Below are 7,127 nucleotides of genomic sequence, written 5' to 3' on the forward strand. Positions count from 1 at the left end.
AGTAAGTGAGAAAGGTGAAATTCTAATCTAGGCCACAGGCATTTCCCAAAGGCCAGTGGAGGGCACTCCCCCTATTTCCTGCGAGTGGTCTATGGGCACGCCATCTGACACAGCAATGGGTGACAAGCACGAAGGCTTTGACAGTAACTCACAGCAGAGTTATTGACACGCAGTTCAACAAGAGACCACTATTAACAGGAGCGGGTAAAGGAGGGAAGGAAATTGCGTGTGCGCACCCATGCATGCGTACGTGTCAAGTTCTCTCGACACCAACGCTGTCCGGCAACTCTATCCGAGTCTACCCAACCCTTAAAGACGCAACTGTCTCTGGCTGGTTTGTGCCACTTCTGTTTTACCTTGAACCCTTTCAGGTACAGCGGTTACGACAGTGGACAGCTTATCATGTTATCAAGTTACAGGTTCGCATTATTGGTGCATGAAAGGGTTAATAACTAAAATTGCTCGCACAAACGCATTGAGAACAACTGTTATGTCACACACAAAGGTCCAAGCCAGGATTTAAACACAGAACCTATATCTGTGAAGCAGCTGTGCTTAAACGATCCTCCTCTGTGCTGCCTCAAACAGACATTATTTTTATTCATTTCGTAAAGCATTTCATTCTGGACTGGGTACCATGCAATCGCATGGTATTTTTTTTCATGAGATTTGTTTTTATGAAGACTGTTTCGATTTTTGTTTTGTTTCATGTTATGGTATTTTCGTGTGTCCGTTAATCATGGCCTGTCCTGTTCCCATCAGCCCAGTTAGTCATGTCATCCAATCAAGCGACCTGTGTCTTGTCCAGGAGTGCCTCATTGTTTTGTCACTCTGTAGGTAGTTTGTCTCCGCCCCCACTAGGGCTGAGGAAAACTGTGACCCCAGACATTGTCCCTCTAAAAAGTAATGATGCGATTCCAAGTCACCTTCGCACTAACCTTTATTCAATCCTGTGCTCTCATTTCCAGAGGTGACACAAAACTTGAAACAGAAAGCGAAATTCCCTTGATTGTTACGAACTGCGCCGTTGACTCGCTCGGCCCTCAAAGGCATCATATTTGTCTTCCACAAATTTGCTTTTTGTTTGAGATGCTGTCAACAAAACCGGGAAGATGACAACAAAGTGAATCCAGCTGTTGTTTTTGTGTAGAGGAAATCGAGGACTCATTCTCGAAAAGATTTTTAGAGCCCAGGGAGGCTCGGATAATAATCGCGAGGCCTGCTCATCATCTTTTATGAGTAACAGGAAAAAGATTTCCCCCGCGGATTCATGGTTATCATTTCGGAAATGTCTCATCCATCCATCTGTTTGTCAATGTATGGCCCCCAAATACATTTCCTCAATTAAGAATTAACAAGGCGTAACTATGAAAGCCTCACAACAAACAGGCGCTCCCCCACGAACAGGAGGCCGGCCCATTTTTCTTTTGTTTTTTTGTTTTTTTCTCAAGCTGCTGTCAGCGCCTTGCGTCACGCAGCGTTCCATTTCCATCCTCGTGGAAACCTTCCACGTGACGACCAAATTGAATTACTTAAAATGTATCCGAGGCATCCGGCGGAAATGATAGGCTGAAACATTTTGAATATTTCACAATTACTAAAAGCAATCCCAGGTAGCAATTCATATTTCATGCAGGCGTCCTAACCATCTCGATGTTTCTCCGAGGCTAATTTGTGAGACATGAATATTTGAATTTCTTTAAAGATTGCACAAGCAAAGCCCATGATGTCTTCCCCGGGGAAACCACGTACAAACAGACCATTTGCTTGTCCTTGACAGGGACAATCCTCTTTTTACACTGCAAATAAATCTCGGAAGAAGTATAGGTGACAATGAAAGGAGAAGCGAAACAGGAAGCGCTTGAACAAAATCCAACCAGATTTGAAACAGTTAAATACTTTTTCCCCCCGAGCACAAGCGATGCCACCGTTGATATCACAAGATCTTTTTTTGATCGTGGCTTTTGCTTTGGTCACATTTTGAATTATTTTGCCTTGTACCTCCAGAAGTATTGGTACAGCGAGGTCAATTCCTTTGTTTTTGTTGTATTTTGTCGACTGAAGACATGTGGATTTCGGATTAAAAGGTGAATGTGAGACAAGTTCATAAACCCAGGTTTTATTTTCTTGGTATTTACATCTCGATATGAGAGAGCAACTTTTGTTTGAAGCCGCCCAGTTTTCAAGTGTGCAAAATTCTATTCTATTCTTATTCTTATTTCCCAAATTGCTTTTCCTCGGTAGGGTCACGAGTGTGCCGGAGCTTCCAAATTCAAATTATCCATCTGTGTGAATGTGAGTGTGACTGGTTGTTTGTTTATATGGAACAGGGACTTGCCATTCACTGGTGAAAAGTCAGCCCAAATTCAACTCGGATAGTCCCCAGCTCACCCAAATGAGGACATGTACTCTAGAAAATGAATTCATAATTAATCTTTCACTTTTCTCAACAGTGAGGCATTACCGTTCTCGCGATGTTCTACAAACTAGACGTTCCGATAAAGTTGAGCATCTTGAGTTCCTGGCAGTGAGCGCAGGCCAGCCTCTGTGTCCTACAAACACACACAAATCATTTACACGCTGTACTCATCAAAGGCAACTTTTCCCTCGTCCCCACTGAGGCCTGACGAAGAGCTTCCAAGTCGACGTCCCCCAGCGCTTTTCTATGAACTTCCACCGGTGTCAAAGATGCGATGCATTTTTTTTTTTTTTTTTTTAAACAGCTGTTGACCTATTATCGCAATGCCACCAGAGACCCCCAGTGCTCCCTCATTTCTGTAGAAGGCTGTGCGTTAGATGCATCAGTGTTTACAAGGCGCGCTTGAGGGGAAACAGAATGCTCCCGTTAAACGAGGCAATCGGGCTAATGTCGCTGCGGGCCTGGCGCGCAAAAAATAAATAAATAAATAAAATTGTCAGTCAAATGGCGCCATTCTTTGATTTGGCGACACAACGCGAAACAATGATTACCCCGCAGTGTTAAACTCCTCCTGTGTCTCGCTGCCATCATAAATAAAATATGCCCGAGATAATGGATTTACACTCAATAATTCATCACTCAGTGATATAGTGTGTGTCGCCGGGTTCTGTAACACAGCGCTTAGCCAAATTAAGTTATCATGAAACAGATTTATTGACAGCTCGTTGCAGAGTTCATTTACTCAGCAGCCATTGCTTAATTACTCCCGCGAATGCAGAAACAAACAATGCCGACAGAAGGATTTCTAAACTACTCAGTGTCAGGAGACTCTAGAAAGCATTGCATTTTTCTGCCTTTTTTTTTTCTACGTCTCCGTTTTGTATCATTGCCATCGACAAGGATTGAAGGATGAAGTTGACCCGGAATTTTTTGTATTTACATCTGACAGTTTGACACCAATTCTTCATCTTATTGTTCTAGTCAAACTGCACTGATACTAAAGTCAATACCGAAGCGGCACGGCAGCCTCTGTTATATATAAATGACACCAACACTTAATTTGGGGACAAAGTCAACCCGGCAAGAAAAGTGCGCAACATAAGTGGTACTGACATGGCAACGGGGCGAAGAACCTAGTAGTGATCTTCCTTTTTTTTTTTTTTTTTTTTTAAACATCATTATTCTGTATAAACGGCACTGAAATTGAATGTGGGCATGAAGTTGGACGAGCAATTTTATGCATTTGGAAAATGCAACAACAACAAAAAAAACATGGGAGTTGATGTTTCGTGTTCTGAATGATTTGTACGCTGTGTAAGAACAAAGTCAACCCCGAAATGTTCAAACATTTTTCAATGTCAGTTAATGAGATTGACATAGAATGGGGAGGGGGGAGTTAACTTGCTAATTTTCTCCCTTTTTTCCACTGTTCTGCATAACAACAGTGACGTGGATCGAGGAAACGAACTGTACACCGCACGCTCTTTTTTCTTTCTGTATTGTGTCGAGGAGACCCCAGACAGATGCAACCTGAAATAAGAGTAAAAAGTTCACCGGACAATTTTTACAAATTTTCCATGACACCGTTCTGTATTAACCGCACCAATTGGGTGACCTATGATGGAGTGACAAAGCAAATTTTTTTTTTGGTGGCCATCCTGGTTCTTTTTAAACATGGACCAGGTCTGTTTAGAAACTGCAGAACGAGCGCCCCCGAAACTGAATGTGGAGAGGCGTCCTGTCCTTTCCAGTGAGTGTATGATGACTCGTTCAGGGTCATCCGTCACATCAACAACTCAGGTCATTAATAAAAAGGAAGGGGTGGCTTCTTCCAGGAATACCAGCGGGGTGGCCACAAATGGGACATTCTGGAAGTAATGTCGGGTCAAGTCATTGGGCTCCAGCTGGCTCGGTATCTTCAGGGCCGCCTGTTTGACACCCGTCCAGCTGAACAGACCTCAGGCCTGCATGTCAGATCCCCACCCCGCTACCCTTGTCCCTGGCTCACTCCAGCCCTTTGGCTTCAGCGAAGACTGGGACGGATTCTGTGATGGGGCCATCAAACCGGTGCTGATCAGTCCATATGGCAGATTAACAAATATGGTGAAAATGCCCCGCAAAATATATGCACGTGGTTAAGAATTAACCAAGGGTGGGCAAATGGGCAAACATTTGACTATGACTGTGAAAATTGTACATTTAAAATTTAAATAACAAAATAACTTCCAATGTTTTCATTGCATGATTTACACTAAATTTACTCAAAACATGATAGCACTATTTCGCTTAGGTTTTATTTCTTTATAAATCAAGTATCCATGTATTTACAGTAATCCACATCTTCTCAGATCCCAATACACGTATTTGCATTTTTGTTACGCTGAATTTATCGCCAAATATTTCCTGAAAAATGTCCCTACTTACGTTGTTGTGCTCTTTCTAAAACAGCATAAGATGGTGTGAAAGCCATGTCTAAATAGGTAGATACTACAGTTTTAAAGTGATACATTTGAAATGAGTTGCAAGCTTAGAATGTTGGGAAGCAACATATTACCTCTGAAGGCAGAAAATTGACAGGTCGACCTCATTCAGTGTCGGTTTGTCGCAATTATACAGAACAGCGGCATGACATAATGACTACCTGGGACCGGATACTAAATTTAGTGTTCAGTACAGATCAGCTTCCACTTGAGTCTGCCATCTGAACAGCAAAGAAACTGAATTTCAATTCAATCTCAACACAAAAACAACAACAGTTAATCAAAGCACAGAGATTGTGGGTTCCAACCTGAAGAAAACAATTTACATGTAAATCAAAACCGTACCATCTCCCTTTTGTCCGCGGAATTGCACTCATGTGCACAGAGGCGTTCAGTTACAGTTAGGCCCAACTTCTCTCACAGTTTTTATTGGAAGAGGCGGGCGGAGCCATGTCCATTTAACAGATAGCCATTCTGACATTCCAGGCTCTGCTTGGTATCACGTGTCACTTAAGAGAAGACGGCACACATGGAATAAGAGACAGTCTGGATGTTGTCCGTTCAACAAACTCACTCCAAATTCACTCCGCAAAATTAACTGCATGTAGCATGGCTATTGGCTGAAGGGTGAATTGATTTGTGTGATAGACCATCAAATCCTGTTTGAGAATCATCTGTCTGTCAAAAGTGCTTCATTTCGATCTGTGAGAGAATCCGAACGTGCTGTGGTGTGTTGGCAGTAATTTGCCAGAGCGGAAACAAAGGGATGTCAAATGGAGGTGGCCTTCATTAGAATCCTGTGCCAGGGATCACGACTTCAGTGGCAGAGCCACACTCCAGGGGCCTGGATATGGAGGTGCAAGGTAGATTTTGACCACCAGAGGCCAGTGAAGTCACGTTTCAAATTGCTTCACAATAAATCTTGATCTGCAAAACATATTTTTGCATTTCTGCCATGACAAACACCGCCATTACTTTAAATAATTTAATATGATAGAATTTAATTTTTCATTCATGGTGAATCTCATAACATGTGGCACTGATTCCAAATTGCGCTGGTCGATGCATTGCAGAAATGTCACCGAACTGTATTTGCTTAAGAAACATTAACATCAGTCAGTACACGACCAATTAAAAATTTTCGGCACACATTCTTCAGCCATTAAATGCATAACGGTGTCCACACTTCTGACTTGACGTATAGATACTACATTGATTTACTGTAACAGTTAAGAAATGCACGTATTTTCATTAAATGTCAAAAACAGAGATTGTACTATGAACTGATTATTTTAGAAAAGGGAAAGTTAATTGTGTTGATTACCACAGTGAGCTTAACATAAAGTAATGGGAAAAATATACATTTTTGCACGATGGTACGGCAACAGTATATGACTACCTGTACTCCTACGACTACTACGAGAAGAAGAAGAAGAAAAAGAAATTACATTCATTAAATATCGATTTTATTCCCGGTATTTTGCTTGTCATTTCAGGATTCGTTTTTAATTTCTCCGCCACCAGGTGTCCCTCTTTGAACACTAAAACGTAGTTACTCCTTTACGCCGTCAGGTGTCAGTGTTGCTTAAAAAACGTCTGGCGCTGAACTGGGGTTCGTATGGAGCATCAACTCAACTTTTCATGCAATTGAATTACGTGACGTTAAAGGTGTATATACAGTACATGATTCTAATGGACGGTTTGATAAAGATTAAAATCAATATTTTGACTCACGTCATTGTCAGGACTGTAACAAAATATTTATTTCTAAAAAGGACATTAAATACACAAAAGTATGTGAGATAGTCATAATGACATTTTTGTGTTGATGCTTTATTGCTATATTTTTTTATGAATACTATTAATGGCGTTACTTGCACTTTTCCTTTGAGAAGAGCTCACAATCATAATGGAAAGAACAAACAAATGTGCCTTGTTTTGCAACTACAAATTAACAAAATCAATTTATGCAATACAATGTAATGTTATGTGGTTCAATCATTGTAACAAGAGCCTAGTGTCACAACCAGTTTGTTACTAGCTTCAGAATAGTACGCAATCATATTGTAATGAATATATTATTGACATTTTACCGTAATTACAATTACAATTATAATTATAATGAATTAATACTTGTGCAAACAAAACAAAAGCAATTCAACAATTTTAAATGAGAAGTATTCGAAGACTGGATAAATGCTCCATGGGCAGGATTAAAGAATGCAAAG

The sequence above is a fragment of the Hippocampus comes genome, unplaced genomic scaffold (assembly GCF_001891065.2).
Source record: "Hippocampus comes isolate QL1 unplaced genomic scaffold, H_comes_QL1_v1.1 scaffold82, whole genome shotgun sequence".
Classification (NCBI taxonomy): Eukaryota; Metazoa; Chordata; class Actinopteri; order Syngnathiformes; family Syngnathidae; genus Hippocampus; species Hippocampus comes.